A 17,707-nucleotide genomic window follows, 5' to 3' on the forward strand; every position below is an offset into this window, starting at 1 on the left:
TTACAGGGAGACCATTTGCCTTATGATGTCTTTTTCACCCTTCCTGAACGAGCTATGCAAATCGCCCTATTCCTCTGCCAGTTTCCCATACCCTTTTGAATTTAAAGTTTTGAGATTTGTACTTGCCCCCCTCTAAAATGCTATACTGGATATTTTCTTCCATTAGTTTCAGGCAATACTTTTTAATGTTCTAATAATCATACCCTCTTTCTTTGTTCTGTTGGCAGTGATACATTTACAGCTCACTAACCAATGGAAATACTGTTTTCCCTCGTTCAGAACAGCACTTATAATATTGAACACCTATCAAATCACCTTTTAAATGTCAAAACTATGTAGGGAAATGCATTTCTCTGGGCCAACAGCAAAATGCTGTGGATACTGGTATTCTGAAATAAAATCAAAATGCTGGAAATACTCAGCAGCATTGACAATGTCAGTGAACAGTTAATATGCAGGTACAACAAATAAATAGAAGACAAATTATCAAGTGCGCTGTATGTATCGTGCCCCTGAAACGTTAGCATGATTGCAAATGGCTCAAACATCATTCACAGTCAACATTTGAAATTTCTAGAGTGCAGCTAATAAAGCACCTAACAAATTGTACCATACCTATTTAAACCAAATCAGTAGTATAAAGTTAAAGTGCCTTTACTGACTGGTTCAGATTTGAATTTTTAAAAATGAAATTGTCAAACTATAGTAGGAATTTGGCAACTGTGGACCTCTTGATTCCGTAGAATTAGGTTTGTTCCTTGAAATATTCTCAAAGCTGGAATGTGATGCAATAAATAGCAACACTGAAAAATTGTAAGCAAAATGAAATATAAAGGTGAGGAAAGCTTGCTGTAGTTGAAGCTGCATCTGGTGTACTCTAAGCAGGTTGGGCTCCTTATTTGAAGAAAATTTAGTTGCATATGAACCAGTTCAGTTCACTCAACTTATTCCTGAAATGAAGGAATTATGCAGAAAGATTGAACATGTAGGGCATGGTCTCACTGGCATTTAGAAGAATGAGATGTTACTCTATTGAAATGTAGTTAAGATCGTAAACAAACTTGGAAGGGTTGGTACTGGAAGGTGTTTCCTCTCATGAGGGAGAATAAAAGTAGCTGTTTAAGAAGGAGGACTCTCACTTTTAAGACAAAGGAGAATAGAATTTTTCTGTCTGGATTGTTAGTCTATGGAATTCTCTTCCCCCAAGAAAGATGTTGAAGTTGGGCCTTTTGAATTTGTTTAAACATGAGTTGGATAGATTCTTTAATAGACAAGGGAGTTAAAGGGAGCAGAAAGAACCATTGATTTGAAACTACTACCTGATCAATCCTGAACTTGTTGACTGGCAGAGCAGGCTTGAAAGGCCTAATAACTAACCAACAGCTTCTCCTCCTAAGTCCTATGGTCCTTTATGAGAGAAATTGGGTGAACGTTAATTTTTTTTTGTCAGAATTATTCATCACTTACAATACTGTAGTTCCTACTTATAATTCTGTGGTCTTTCCATGGTTTTGACAAATTTCCTAATGTTGTAACCATGACAGCATTCACTCCAGTAAGTTCACTATTTTCTTGGGTGGTGAAGTGGTGCATGAGGAGTGATGAATTGGAGGTGGAGAGGCCAGTTGAGTTGAATGGCAGTCCCTTTACTTTGAACATTAGAAATTGCAATTCCTAATTTTGCAATAAAGTTAGTAAATCTTTGGAAAGTACATACCATCTATTGTATTCCTATCCTCATGAAATTCTGGACGAACTGTAGTTTGTTGTGGATGATATATCCAAGTATACAGCCATTCGTAGTCTCGCCATGTTCCACTAGCCTCATGTGCAATATCCTTCGACTTAACCCAAGATCAGTATCTCCCCTGAATACTTGATAGTGAAGACTAATTTTTAAACTGTGGTGCACCTCTCACTGGCCATTCTCATTTTAGGCAAAGAGATGCCTCTGCTTTAAGGGCTTTAATAAGATTTTTAAAATGTTTTTACGTAATCTTAAATCCCCAGTAAATGGTGTAATTCAAAATATGAAATCTTGTCACTACGTCTTCTAGATGAGAGTCTCCAAGCCAATTTATTGTCTTTGTGGATCATCGTAGGTGTATACAATGAGGTCTTAGGTCACTTGTAAAGATAAATCAATATATCCACATGAGTTTTCATGTATTTCAAGTAGTTGATGTTCATGTAGGTTTTATGGATTTTAGTTGGAGGTATTGTTTAAAGAATAGACTTTCAGGAAATAAGCGCAAACGGGAGCAAATTGCGCATCCTTTTCAGGATTTAAAGGTCATGTGACTAAAGGGTTGCAGTTTGCAAAACCTTAACCTATGCCCTTTTTTAAGCCAATTAGAATGTGGTTTTGTAAATAAAGTGACTGCTGGAACATTCAAAAAAGTTGATTTATAATGAACATGTTACTCATTTTGGGTAGGTACAAGAAAATATTTGTGACCTATTTGTTTGAATTGACCATTCAAGCTTTGGACTGTATGCACCTTAGTTTTCCTTCATGATCCTCCATGTTAGGATGAAGGGTAATCTATATACCGTAAATAGCTACAGTAAATAAAATGTATGACAGATCATAGATTATGTATACTTAACATTTCAAGTACTGCAGTTCCTTCTGTTTTTGGGTCACTTTGAGTGACAGATGTGGTGGTGACCTTACTGCATCTAGGTGTACCACTATATGAGTCTGCTGTTGGCAGAAACACATGGCTGGAGGCCTCTTTGCATTTAGATTAATGGCTCTGGTGAATTGTCACGAGCACCGATTTGCTAGATATTAACCTGTTTTAAGCAATGTATGATGAAAACCCAATATTTTAACACAACAAATTAAGACCATTGTTTTAATTTTGAATATATTATTAGCTTGCTTTCTAGAAATATGTTGTACATTTTTTGACTAATGTTGCCATTCAGGTAATAAATTCACATTCAATTTATCTGATGGCTCTGTACTCAAATGCTTCCTTCTAAATTAACAGTCTCAAACATATTAAATTTAATGTTTGATTTCTGGATTTGTAATGAAAGGAGTGCTGTAAATGGAGATGAAAATTGAGCAGTCAAATAACTGAATTGCCTTTTTAAGTAGTTGGTGCAGTCTGGTACTAAATTTGGGTCAGATGGGATGTCATGATTTCAAGTTGTGTAGGGGCACAATCAGTATCTGATGCAGTACCAGGCCAGTTGCCATGGGACTAGAATGAATGAGGAAAGAAAATCAGTGTACCTGGTGCATGTAGTCATAATTTTTACAGTATCTTGCCAATATACTGTGAACGTAGAGTTGGCAGAGTTTCTTAAAGATAGAATGCTGCAAATATACTTTTTTAAAAACAATTTGAAACAGATTGCAAGTCTCGAGTTGTGATTTTTGTGTTATGGCTCATCATTCATATGTCAGTAATCCTTTGAGACGCATTCATGGTTTTATTACTTTCATAATATGTGACCTGAGGATCTAACTATCTCATGTTCTAACTTATTTGAATCACTCAAAGCAAATCCCTCTGTCTAACTTAATGGTGTAATGTTTACTCAGGGACTTGTATGCCTGAGGATTGTCATGTTTAATTGTAATAAATGATTGTTGGATTCTTCTGTACCAAGATGTCCAGGGATGTGAAGGTTGTATGGATTGGCCATTGTAAATATGGGATTACAGGGATAGTGTGGGGGTCTGTGTGTCTGGAAGGGTTGTTGCAGACTTGAAGGGCTGAATGGTCTCTTTCTGCACTACAGAGATTCTGAAATTCTACACGATATGCATAACTTCCTTACGTTACAGAAAATACAGTAATACTTGTTATCAGGTAAAGCACCCTATTAGACACAAGCTTACAAGATGCACTGTTCTTTTAAGGAGTTACTGGGGGAAAATCTTAACTTATGTTTATGTAAAATGGGAGTCAGCCCTTTTTTTTGTAAATATTTTTGAGAAAAAAGATATTACATTTTTTACAGAATTATAAAATCACTACAAATCAGTATAACAACCATATAATATAACAACAATAACAATAAACAAACCACTATTTTACTCCATAAACAACTGAGGAGAGAGGAAAAAACCCCTGCAAAAACTACAATTCAATAGATAACTAAAAAAAACTAAAACCAAGGTAAACCATGGTAAATTAAATTACATTCAGTTATCACACTCAGTGCAATCCCACCAAAGCTCCTCATCATCTGAAGCATCATTAGGCATATCCTTATTTGTTTGGGATTTTTCCTCCCAGGAGCCCCCAGACCGCCAGACTACACAAAGGCCCTGGCCAATATCGTCCACATAATTCAGAAAGAACCGCCACGTTCTATTAACAGTTCCGTTTTCTGGTGCACCATACTCGTAAGGAAGTCCAGGGGGATGTGCTCCATAACTAATCCATGCCACCCTGAGAGTCCCAGGGGATTCTCCGACACCCAGCTCATTATAATGTTCTTCCTTGCACAAAATGAAAGAATATTAGTTTCTTCCCATGCGTGTCCAAAGAAAGGAGATTTGGCAAGCCCTAAAGGAGAGAAACCAGATCCACCTTAACCTCTGTTCCCAAGACCCCTTCCAAAACACTTGCTATGGCATCCCAATACCTATGAAGCTTGTGCCATGACCACAAGCAATGAGTAAGAGTGCCAAAAGCTGTTTTACATTTGGGGCACAATGGGGCGCTCCTGTCTTAGATTTTGCAAGCTAATCTGGTGCCAGATGAGCCTTGTGGAGTACCTTCAATTGCATAGCTTGCGTCCTGTTACAAATCAAAATCTTCTTTACATTCTCCCAAATATCTGCCCATGCCTCTGACGAGACTTCCACCCCTAATTCTTGAGTCCAGATTCCGCACAGCAGCTCAATCTCTTTCAAAATATTACCTTCTAATAAGTGATGGAGGGTGCTGACCAAGAAAGTGCCCATAAACCGAAGCACTCTCCTCTCTATATCCGACTTAAAGGGACTAATCATCAATGTAATCTTTTTCTGTATAAAGTCCCTCATCTGAAAATAACGAGAGGTCCCTCATAGATAGCTCATATTTCTGACTCAGCTGCTCGAAAAACATCATGACCTCCCCGTCAAATAAATTCCCAAACAGAAGACTCCTCTAGACTCCCAGAGTTTCAAGCCAGAGTCCATCAACCGTGGCTGGAATCCTAACATTCCTACTATGGGAGTGAAAGGGGAAGTTTTTTGTAAGTTGCCCTCACCTTGTCGCATCATCCTCCATGCTTTTAACCCTGTTCAGGACAATCTGATTTCTGCAATGGTCCGTAACAGTCCTTATCTTGTCCGTGAACAACAAATTGATGAGGGGACATTTTTCCTGGAAGGCCTCTATGTCTAACCAGATTGACCGTGGGTACTGGCAAGCCCAGTCAGCCACATAGGACAGTAAGGAACTCTATTGATATTTCTTAGAATCCGGGAAATCCAAACTTCCCATCCCCTGCGGAAGCTGCAATTTGGCAAGCTTAATAAGAGGCTGCTTATGTTGCCAGATGAAAGGTCCAAGCCAACTGTAAAGCCTCCGTAGTGCCTGCCTAGGCAGCATCAAAGGGAGCATTCTCATGGGATATAATAAGTGAGGAAGAACAGTCATTTTAACCAGAGCCATTCTACCCAACCAGGATATCAGCAGATCATCCCAGAGCCAAAGATCCTGTCTGATCTTCTCTAGCAACTGCGCAAAGTTAGCTTTATACGATTGATCGAAAACAGGGGTGATAAAAATGTCTAAATACAAGAAACCTTCCAGTGAGCACCTGAAAGTGAAATGGGTTCCACCCCAAAGATCCGATATTCTAGTAAGGCCCCCCCCACAGGCATAACTTCTGTCTTCATAAAATTAATTTTATACCCCGAAAACGAGCCAAATAGATTAATCGCTTGCATCAAACAGGGCACAGATGTCATCAGATCAGTTAGAAAGAGAGGAATATCATCTGCGTAAACAATGATCTTATGCCCACCTGATCCAACTTCTGGGGCAGTTATGTTGAGTCCCTCCAGATAGCCTCTGCCAATGGCTCAATCACCAATGTAAGTAATAGTGGTGAGAGAGGGCACCCTTGTCGGCTGCCTCTGCTGATATTAAAATTGTCCGACCGTATACCATTAGCATTCGCTGCTTTCAGATCGCTATATCACACTGCCACCCACCTGGCAAAAACTCCTCCAAGGTCAAACTATTCTAGCACATATAAGAGATATGGTCACTCCATCCAGTCAAGCACTTTCTCTGCATCCAGGCAGACTACCAAGTCCAGAATCGACCCTTGCTAACATACCTGGACCATGTTTAATACTCTTCTAATGTTATTAGTAGACCTACAACCCTTAATAAAATTTGTTTGGTCGTCCTTTACAATGAAGGACAAAACTCTCTCCAACCTCAATTTCACCAATTTTAAAATCCACGTTCAGTAACGATATGGGCCTGTATGAAGTGTGATCCTCTGGGGCTTTCTCTTTCTTAACAATAAGATAAATATTTGCTTCTCTGAGAGGAATGGGAGGCAGTCCAGACTGTACAAGTAGTTGTACATATCCAATAGTGGCCCAGCCAGCCTGTCTATAAACTCCTTGTAAAACTCACTGTGAAATCCGTCTGAGCCAGGCGCTTTATCTCTCTGGAACTGCTTCCTGTATTTCTGGGATTGTCAGAGGGGCATTCAGAAAAGATGCCTGCTCTGAAGTTACACCTGGAAGGTCCAGGGTCTTTAAAAATGACTCTATCTTCGCCAATCTGTCCTCACTGCCCTCCAACCAGTACAGGTCAAAGTAGAACTTCCTAAATGCTGCATTAATCTTTTTGGCATTGCAAGTAAGAGTACCCGCACTCTGTCCTAATGGATGTGATAGATTGGGGGACATTATTCTTTCTGGCTAGGTGCGCTATATATCTACCTGGTTTATCACCACACTCAAATAACCTCTGTTTCACAAAAGCAGTTTCCTTCTTTGCTGTCTGGGTGAGTGCAGCATTTAAGGTAGTCCGGAGGGCTGTAATCCACTGCAGTTTGGCTACAGGTAGCCTGTTAAAGTATGCTGTCTCAGCTACCTTCAGGCAAGCCTCATGCAAACACTGCTGCTCTCCCCTTTGCTGCTTCCAGGTTGCCGAGTAAGAAATAATCAAACCCTGTGCATAGGCCTTGGCAGTGTTCCAGAGCACTGATTGATTATTGGCCGTAACCAAATTATTGTTCCGGAAGATTTTAAATTCCCGTGAAAAATACTCTACAAACTTGCAATCCTTCAAGAGGAAATGATCCATGCACCAGTGCTGTGAGCCTGCCCCGTTACCACCGGCCTTGACCTCCATGTACATTGCTGCATGATTGGAGATGGCTATGTTCCCGATTCAGTGCAAGACAGCACTGAATTCAAAAAGGTGGATGGGGCAAAAAAAATGTCAATCCTAGTATAGCACTTTTGTGGCTTAGAGAAAAAGGTGAAATCCCTACCTTTGGGGTGAAGACATTGCCACACATCCACCAACCCCAGCTCCCTGTTCAGGTCCACCAACTGCCTAGATTACGGGACATATCCGCAAGGTCCTTAGATATCCTGTCCACTTCGGGGTCAATAAGTCAATTAAAGTCTTCCCCTATAATTGTATGACATGCCCCAAGGGCCATCAACCTAGAAATCGCATCCGTTAAAAATTTGAGGGGATGTGCTGGGGGGCAATATAGATTCAAAATCTCATACTCCTCTCCATGATTAAAGCAACCACTCTACACAGCCTTTGATCTGACCAAGGCTTTTGACTCAGTTGAGAAGTGCTATGGAAGACCCAGTCAAAGGCCAGCTGGCCAGCAAATAATCTCCAAGTCCTCCAAACAAGATGTCAGCAACAGTCCTCCCTGATGATAATGTGATAGAAGCATAGATATGGACATGGTCTACAGGATGGACCAGAAAATATTTCAAGCTTAATCAATTTGAAATCCAAGAAGAAATCTACACTGACCTTGCTTGTGGAACTTCAGTATGCAGATGACAATGTCATCTCTGCTTCTTGGAAGAGATCCATCAAGCCTTGCTTAATGCCTTCACAGAAGCATACCAAAGAATTGGTCTCAGCCTCAACTTCAGGACTCAAATCCTTTAAAAATATGTCCTGGGTCTGGTTCTGGATTAGTGGCGCTGGAAGAGCACAGCAGTTCAGGCAGCATCCAAGGAGCAGCGAAATCGACGTTTCGGGCAAAAGCCTTCATCAGGAATAAAAGATGAAGGGCTTTTGCCTGAAACGTCGATTTCGCTGCTCTTTCGATGCTGCCTGAGCTGCTGTGCTCTTCCAGCACCACTAATCCAGAATCTGGTTTCCAGCATCTGCAGTCATTGTTTTTACCTGGGTCAGGTTCTGGTCTATCCCCCCAAACACAGCTTCTCAAGAAAGAGAAATGTTCTTTCTCTCATTTAAGGCTGATATCGATGCAGAAATTCAATATCACTTCTCATCTTCAATGACTGACTGACTGTGATATCCAGGCTGATACCAAGATCCTTGTATGTGAGGCAGTCATGCTTCCAACTCTTCTAGATGATTCTGCAACTTGGACTATGCCTAGAAACTCTTTAGGTACCATCAACATGGTTTGAAACAGATTCTGTGCAGGATCTAAATCGGTGTGTTTATTGATGGAGTTCTGGTTAGAATGCCATGCCTCTAAGAATTCTCATGTGTGTCTTTGTTTTGCCTGTACTAGGGTGTGAATTGTCCCAGTCAAAGCGGTGTCCTTCTTTGTCTGTATGTATGGAAACTGGTGATAGTGGATCATGTATTTTGATGGATAGTTGGTGTTCGTGTATACTGGAGGCAAAACAAAGACACAGACAAGAATTCTTAGAGGCATGGCATTCTAACCACAATGCCATCAATAAACAGACATCGATTTATATCCTATTTACCTTCCCTTGGGGAAAAAAAAGAAAAGACATTACCCACATTAGGAAACCAGGACCGACTAAATAGAAAGGTGGGACATACCACCAGCGATTCACTGGAGACAGTCTCACTGATGTTATCTAGTATGGTGACGAAATGTCTGAAAACAAATCTTCCAGCTCAGCGAGCTAAATTCCGTACTTATCAACCTGAGCTACAAATCTTCTCAAATTCACTAACTCCCTCAAGGCGTCCTCAAGAAATGTAACATAAATATCAATGCGTGACATATCTTCATTCAGAAGAAACTAACTTGGAGGTAACTTATGTATGAAGGAATGGCAAGTAGTGGTATGGGAAAGAAAAGAAGAAAGGAATACAAATTATCTCAAGGCCAAGGACAACTTCCACCTTCCAGAAGAACCTGCCTAATGCTCGATTGGAGAAGTGGCTCAAGGATCAGGGTCATCAGCCACACAAAGACTCTCAGAATCCATGACCAATGATATGGAATTTTTTGGGCGGACAGTATTCTCATTAACAAGTGTTCACCAATGACATTTAACTGCACTAGCCATTTGTATGTTGGGGCAGAAGAGTAGGTCAAAGGCTGGGAATAAAAACAAAAGGGGCAAGTTGGGCTGTATCTGTACCAGAATACACCTTTCAGTTCAACGACAGTGAGTATGTCAATGCATGTTATGATGTGGAGGTGCAGGTGTTGGACTAGGGTAGACAAAGTTTAAAAAATCAGGCAAAATACAAAACCAGGTTATAGTCCAACAGGTTTATTTGGAAGCATTAGCTTTCAGAGTGCTACTCCTTCATCAGGCTACCAAAAACTAGTGCTTCCAAACAAACCTTTTTGACTGTAAGCTGGTGTTGTGTAATTTTTAACTTAATGCATGTTAAGTGATTTTTCTTTAAACCAGTGGAGAGGAAGAGGAGACCGGAAGAACGATGCCTAAGGCCTGTGAGGCCAGGGGAGATTTAAATAGCAAAAGATTTCGTGATACAACAGCCATACAGAGTCTTAATGAATAAAGATTATGTTCAAATGAGGTGTGAAACGCCACAGAAAAAACAACTGAATGTATTGAAGGAGTAAGGAAAGACGTGAAAGGAAGGCCAGTCCAGCAAAACAAAAGTAAGGCTAAAAGAGGAAGGAAACAAAAGCACAGAACAAGATGGAGGAGGATGATGTGATCTAAAGTTGTTGAATGATAATGAATCCAGAAATTGCAGAGTGTCAGATTGAAAGACAGGGTGTTGTCCTTGAACCTCCATTAAACTTCACTGGAATACTGGCAGGTCATAGATAGAAAAGTTGTCATAGGAACAAAGGTGGAGAATTCAAATAAGTGATTGAAAGCTAGGATTATGTCTGAAAACAGAATGGGGATGTTCCACAAAGTAGTCACCATGTCAGTGATTTGGAGATGCCGGTGTTGGACTGGGGTGTACAAAGTTAAAAATCACACAACCGAAAATGTGTTGCTGGAAAAGCGCAGCAGGTCAGGCAGCATCCAAGGAGCAGGAGAATCAACGTTTCGGGCATGAGCCCTTCTTCAGGAATGAGGAAAGTATGCCAAGCAGGCTAAGATAAAAGGTAGGGAGGAGGGACTTGGGGGAGGGGCTTTGGAAATGCAATAGGTGGAAGGAGGTCAAGGTGAGGGTGATAGGCTGGAGTGGGGGTGGGGCGACGAGGTCAGGAAGAAGATTGCAGGTTCTAGAGGCCAGACCTCTAGGAATTCTCTGGCATGTCTTTGCTTAGCCTGTCCCTGGATAGATATGTTGACCCAGTTGAAATGGTGGGTTTTTTTCCTCCGTGTGTAGGGCTACGAGGGAGAGAGGGTCGTGTCTTTTTGTGGCTAGCTGGTGTTCGTGTATCCTAGTGGCTAACTTTCTTCCTGTTTGTCCTACATCCCATGGACAAAACCAACGTTGTCTACAAAATTCCATGCAAGGACTGCCAGAAATACTACGTAGGACAAACAGGAAGAAAGTTAGTCACCAGAATACACGAACACCAGCTAGCCACAAAAAGACATGACCCTCTCTTCCTCGTAGCCCTACACAAGAAGGAATAAAACCACCATTTCGACTGGGACAACACATCTATCCTGGGACAGGCTAAGCAAAGACATGCCAGAGAATTCTTAGAGGCCTGGCACTCCAACCACAACGCTATAAACAAACACACATCGATCTAGATACCATCTATCAACATCTCAGAAAACGAACAGGAAATGACATCACCACAAACCCCAGGAACCCCGTCCGGGACAAACATATAAATAGAAAGCAGGAGACAACAGCTTTGCTTCACTTGGAGGTCGCCACTGATGATGTTACCTAGCCAGGTAATGAAACGTCTGGATATCAAATCTACACTCAGCGAGCAAACCTACACCCTAAACCTCAACCTGAGCTACAAACCTTCAGAAACCTGGCTATAACTACTTTGGGACCTCTTTGGTGAGTTATATTATTTTGTTTTGTTAAGAGCCTTTGAACAGAATGTATTTGAGATTTTTTTAAGCCATGCAGTATTGTTTCATTTATGCCACATTAATTTGCTTGCTTTGAGTGCTATTAAAATATTCTGTGAGGTGTAATTTGCATTTCAGACTTGAAATCCCATTACTCAGTCATATTTTGTACCCCGTTTTTAATTGCTCAATTTTTATTACTGGTTTTTAAATATAATTCTCTGCTCATTTCGCCCTTTGGGTTTTTAGAATAATTGGTAGCAGTATAAAATTGTATAATAAAATGTATACTGCACACAAGTCACTTATTTCCTACATCCTTATAATGACAGAATGAATTATGTTTTATTTATTTTTAGAAACCCAAACCTTCTCCACTACTTCAGTATATGACCTGTTTTGTCGATCCTCAGTATGTTTTAGGCATCAAGCTGACAGAATGCAGCATATTTACATCTCATTTGTTTTTGTCTATTGTTAGTTTCCAACATCAAAGTTCTTAAATAAAATCATGCAATGTTGGCATCATTGACAAGACCACCACCAATTGCCCTTGGGGAAGTTGGGGTGTGTGCTGTAGTTACACTATATTGTTAGGAGCTCCAGGATTTTGATTCAGTAACAGTGAAGGAACAATAGTATTGTTCCATGTCTGGATGATGCATGACTAGGAGGGGAATTTGCAGGGGGTGGTGTTCTCATGTCTGTTGTCATGTTTATTTTGGTTGTAGAGGTAGTGACTGTGGAATGTGCTGCAAAGGAGACTTGCAGAAATTGTCCTGTGTATATTGGTGACTGTGTGCATCAGTCAGCCACTCTGGGTAGGTGGTGGAGGAAGTAAATATTGAAGGTGTAATGGAGTGCCAATCAGGTGGCTGCTTTGTCCTGTTGTGTTGAGCTTTTGGAATGTTGTTGGAGTTGCACTCCTGAGGCATGGAGTGTACTGTATTCCATCTGCACCTGACTTGTGCCTTTTGTAGATTTGGACAGGAATTTGGGTGTTTGCAGAATTGATGTATATTTGTGGATCACAAGAAGTTACTTCTTGATGTTACTACTACCTGATACAATTGCTTGTGATTCTTTTTTTCTTAAATTTATACGTACTATCTTCCATATTTAAACTTGGTATGAAAGCACCATAACTTTGTCTTCCCTTAGGTGAGCCATGCATGGAAGTAATGTGCTTTGTAAGTTGCCTTGGTTGCTGTAGATTATAGTTATACTGTAGTTGACAACATGCCCAGAGTGCTTGACCTGTAAGGACCTGCATTGATTCTGGGACTGCCTTTTCATTTATTTGCGACAAGAGGGGTGATTGCAGATTTGATGGAGGTTTGGCTTGTGATGGTTAGACCACCCAGAAATTCTCTGTGTTGCATATTCTTTATAACAACAATGTGCATTTATAATATGCCTTTAATGTAGTAAATGTTCTAATATCCTTCAGAGGAGCATTACCAAAGAAAACTTGGCACTGAGCTATCTTAAGAGACAGTAGGAAAGGTGACCAGAAACTTGTCAAAACATTATATTTTAAATAAATCCCAAAGTACAGCAGAAAGTGGAGTATTTGTTTAGACAGAATACTGCATTAAGCAGTTGGAAAGATGGATGGAACATTACTTTGTATTTTACTCAAGAAAGAACACTGCTTTCCCCTCTCTTTTATCTCCCCAGCCCCCCTCCACTACTGTATGTGATCAGACAAACTCAAGAAATTCTTAAAACATGCTTGTTTTTTCAGAAATTTGGAATGAAAAGAGGAAGTACTGGAAAAGTCAACTAAGGTACTATAGTGAGGTTAAGCTTGCCTGTTCCCTTCCCTGTCTCTTCCCACTTCTCATACCAGGGTCTGAGCACAGAACTGAAGCTGACATGGCAGATAATGTGATGATAGCCCATGTGCTTGTTTGGGTGAATGTAAAATAAACTGTGATACTATTTTGTAGAAAAGCAGGAACTTTAACCCTGGTGTTCTAGTCAACCTTTATCCCCCTTAATCAATGTCAGAAAAATAGATTAACTGATCAATATCATCACACTGTTACCAGTAGGGAGTATTAGCTGCTGCTTTACCAATGTTACAGCAGTGACAAAACTTTTGAAAGAACTTCTTGGCAGTAAAATGCAATAAGTTGAAATTTTTCTTTCTACGCAAATGTTACACTTTCCTGTTTTCCGCTTGAATGTTTCAGATCTAATTGGGAATATAAATATTCAGAATCTCTTGAAATGCAACTTCGAGCAATTTTCTGAATGAGGTTCTACGAAATTGACCTAATACATGTGCTTCCATGTGAGCCTGAAGCATTTAAGTGCACAAATTCCCACTGAACTGCTTACCACCCAACTTGCTATCCTGCTTCCACATGTTAAACTGATATTATTGACTATTCTATCTTTTCAGGTGCTTTGCTGTTTGCCTTTAAATGGACCAACATCGTTCTGCTCCACTAAGAAAACAATATGTAATCCTGCTGTCCTTTTTAACTCACTATCCCGTCTCCAATCTCCCTTTCCTATCCAGGGTTCTTGAATGTGATGTTGCCTGCTGAATCATACCCATCTTTCCCAAAACTGTGTTTGAATCTCTCCCCTCAAGTTTGTGTTGCCACCGTGGTATGACACAGCTCTTATCAAAGTCACAAATTATGCCCTATGTGACTATGACAAAGAGTAAAACTGTCCTTTCACAATCTTCTTAATCTGTTTGCAGGCTCTGACATGGTTGCCCACATTACTCTTTTGAACCTCTTCAGTCACCAGATAGATGGTACCACTCTCATTTGGTTTCCATCTCATTTAAATTGTAGCCTGTGCATCAATTGCAATGACTTCTTTCTTCCACTCTTGCACAATTACCTCAGGTGTCCTCCAAGGATTTTGGCACCCTCTTATTTTTCATCTATGTGCTGCCCTGGCAGCATTACCTGACAACACAGCATTTTCATGTGTTTCATGAGAATGCTCATAGCACCCAGTTCTACCTCTCAATTCCCTCACTCAGCACCTTCATTGTTGCTAAATTTTCAGAATGTTATCCACTGGAGCATAAATTTCCTTCAATTAAATATTGGCAAGCCAACATTGTCCTTTCCCTTCCCAGCTACTGACTCCATTTATCTCCCTGACAACTGAGACTAACACAATCTGTTCACAACCTTGATATCAAATTTAACCACGAGATGTGCTTCCAACAATATATTTACAGCGTCGAGACAGCTGCTTATTGTTATGAACAAACTTGGAGTGAGCTAGGTTTCTCTAAATCCAAATAATCAAGATTCATAACAGGAGGATTTTCAGAAACCAGGGAGGTAAACTGGGAGATTCTTCCCTTTTGGTAAGGTGGTTATCGAATACTGCAAGCAATATCCAAAGCCTGAACTGTAATCTGACAGCCGTAAACACAGGCAGGACTCATTAGTAAATAAGCAGTTATTACAATACATGCCATGACTTATGGGATAGTGTGCTAGAAATCATTTGAGTATGGCTTTATGATTGGGAAGTCATGCCTGACAAATTTACTAGAATTCATTTGAGGCGATAACAAACAGGATGTAAAAAGGCAAAACAGTGGATGTAATATATTTTGATTTTCAGGAGGCATTTTATACTGTACAACAGGTTAGGCTACTTAATAAGATAAGATCCCCTTATATTGGAGGTAGTGTATTAGCATGGATTCGTTGCTATGCTGAGCTCTGCAATAACGGTACCATATTGTCTGGCCTCCATGTTCTCAAAAGTAACAGTTTTTCATATGCATCCCTTAGTTTCACTTTTGTTTCAAAGCTGCAAACATCTTCTTACGTATTCTTCCCTTTTTAAAAGCAGAGTCCTTTTTTTCACATTTTCAGTCCATAGTCCAAAAAAAAGTGGTCTCTTAGTGTGGCTACCAAAATCTGTTCTACTGTCATTTCACTTCAGAAAAACATTGGTGATTTTTCAAACATAAGACTACAAAAAAAAAACATGCAGCCATCATTACACTGTTTTTAACTTTTTTGAAATTGTGCATCCTTATCCCTGTCTGAGCTCACTTGATGTTAAAATTCCCATTCATACCTGTTTTAATCTCTAGATGTAACTAATCAAATTTACTTTAGTCTAACCACTATTCCAACATTGGAAGGAAAAAGAGTAGGGGTGAAAAATAAACACTGCCAACACCAACTTGTACAAATTCTATTTATGTACAAACTATATTTATATATAAAACTTGTAAGACCTTTTAATCTAATATATTCCAAGGCTCTTCAGAGTTCCATTTATGATTTACTTGCCAATTCAAATAGCCAGGTGTTTATGATCTCTCAAGTTCATCAGTGTTATCTCTTCCTGCAGCTCATAGTGCTGTCGTATTTCTTAATGCAAAACTTGATATTTATGTTTTTGTCCTTATAATAAGTGCACTGAACATACTGTTGATGCAGTGCTGCTCTATTTGGGTTTATTTTTTTCCCCACAGTCTTGGAAAGGTGGCTGCCTTTCTCTGCTTTTGGCTATTGAAATAACTCCTCACATTCTTGCAATCTCCTTACTCAATCCAGCAGAAATATTAGACCCCCCTCAATGGCACAAAAACTCTTTTATGCGAAAGATCATTGGCTCTGAATATTTATTGTTGCACTGTATACAGTATTAAAATATTTTGTTTTCAATAATGTAGCTTGTTGCTCAGTTTTTCACCTTGATCCTAAGATTGTCACACTAACTATGTCTGTGATTCCTTCCCTACACTACTTGTATGTGTGCACAGGCTTCCATTGATTGTCTTTCATTTGTTTGCGTCACTGACTGAAGGTGACCCCAGATATTTTCTAATCAATCTGTTTTTAGATGTTCTTGCACACCTTTGGACTAGATAGGACTTGAACTTGGGCCACCTGGCTCAGAGGTAAGGACATTGCCACAAGAACTCTCTGTGACCCCACCTATTTTTCTGATCACCACCTGTTCAGAGCAGTGGGACTTGAACTAGGGTCTCTTGATCAAGAGATAGGGTCACTACCATTGCATCACAAGAGGGCCCAAATAAGTGTCAAAGTATGCAGGAGGTATTAATTGCTTCATGTTTGTCTGTAGCCTAAAATTTGAAGGTGATTGAAGTTTTAAAATAATGACATTGTACTGCAAGCTTGCTTTTTCTAAGCACTATCTTCAGTTTTTTCGGTGGACCATGCTATCTTGGGTGCATGTTTTGGTCATTTCAGATGAATGTGAAGTATCCCAGGACATGTTTTAAAGAGCAATATGGAGTTCATCTGATATCCTGGACATTATAAATCCAGCTCTAATGGGAGAACAAAAACCGATTATACCTGGGTGTATATATGCACAAATATTTGAAGGGTTTAGTGAGGTTGAAATGGTGATGATAAATTGTGGTACAAAAATAAGGAAGTTATAATTATTAACCTTTGCAAAACACTCAGCTTGAGCATGTGTTAAATTCTGAGCACCGCATTTTAGCAAATAAGAAAGTTTTGGAGAGGGTGCAGAAAAGATTTTCAAATATGGCTGCAGGGATGGGCGACTTCAGTTACTGGATGAACTGGGTTGTTCTCCCCAGAGAAGATGAAAGGAGATTTGATAGAGTTCTTCAAAGTCAGCAGTTTGCACAAAGCTGTTGGGGAGAAACTATTTCTATTGGAAAACCAAAGTTTTAAAGATTTATTTTGATCACTAAAGGAATCAGCGATAACATCAGAATCATTTTGTATATTAAAAGGTTGAAATCTGGAACACACTGCCAGAAAGGATAGCAAAGGAATATTCATTTATAACTTTTAAAAGGGAATTGAATGTCCAGTTGAAGGGAAAAGTAATTGCAGGAATGAGAAGAAAGATGAGGGATTGGAATTAGCCTAAGTTGTTTTTGGAAGAGCTGAAATAGGTTTGACCGACTGAACGAATGGCCTCTTTCCGTGCTGGAATCATAAAATAGTTACATTTTCTGTAATACACCCTCAACGCACATTACCAATATAAATTAACTGAATAAAAACTGATGCTGGAAATCTGAAACAGAAACAGAAATTAGTGGAAAAGCTCCGTAAGTCTGACAGCATCTTTGGTGAGAAATCCAGTTCTGAGTAAGGGTCACTGGATCTGAAACATTAACTGATTTCTCCCCACAGATGCTGCCAGACTCAGAGCTGTTCCAGCTATAACTGATTAAATATCATTACACACAAACTAACAGTAAAATATGTATAAATCGGGTGCTAAGTTTATTGTCATTTAATGAGTTATCTTTTGACGTTCTAATAAGAATTACTCTGGAACATTGATAGATGC

At 39.7% G+C, this 17,707-nt stretch overlaps 1 protein-coding gene across 6 annotated transcripts in view; it reads left to right on the top strand.

The window, feature by feature from the left end:
* Positions 1 to 17,707, top strand: part of cap2 (cyclase associated actin cytoskeleton regulatory protein 2) — a 242,572-nt gene that overhangs the window by 1,527 nt on the left and 223,338 nt on the right. The window contains exon 1 of one of the 6 annotated variants that reach the window (XM_072560881.1): positions 11,364 to 11,384. The exons of 4 other annotated variants lie outside the window; for them this stretch is intronic. The gene's annotated coding sequence lies outside the window, so the exon portion shown is untranslated. Of the gene's footprint in view, positions 1 to 11,363; positions 11,385 to 13,169; positions 13,189 to 17,707 lie in introns of those variants that run through there. One more of the 6 variants, XM_072560880.1, reaches the window with a different exon arrangement.

The sequence above is a fragment of the Chiloscyllium punctatum genome, chromosome 41 (genome assembly GCF_047496795.1).
Source record: "Chiloscyllium punctatum isolate Juve2018m chromosome 41, sChiPun1.3, whole genome shotgun sequence".
Taxonomy (NCBI): Eukaryota; Metazoa; Chordata; class Chondrichthyes; order Orectolobiformes; family Hemiscylliidae; genus Chiloscyllium; species Chiloscyllium punctatum.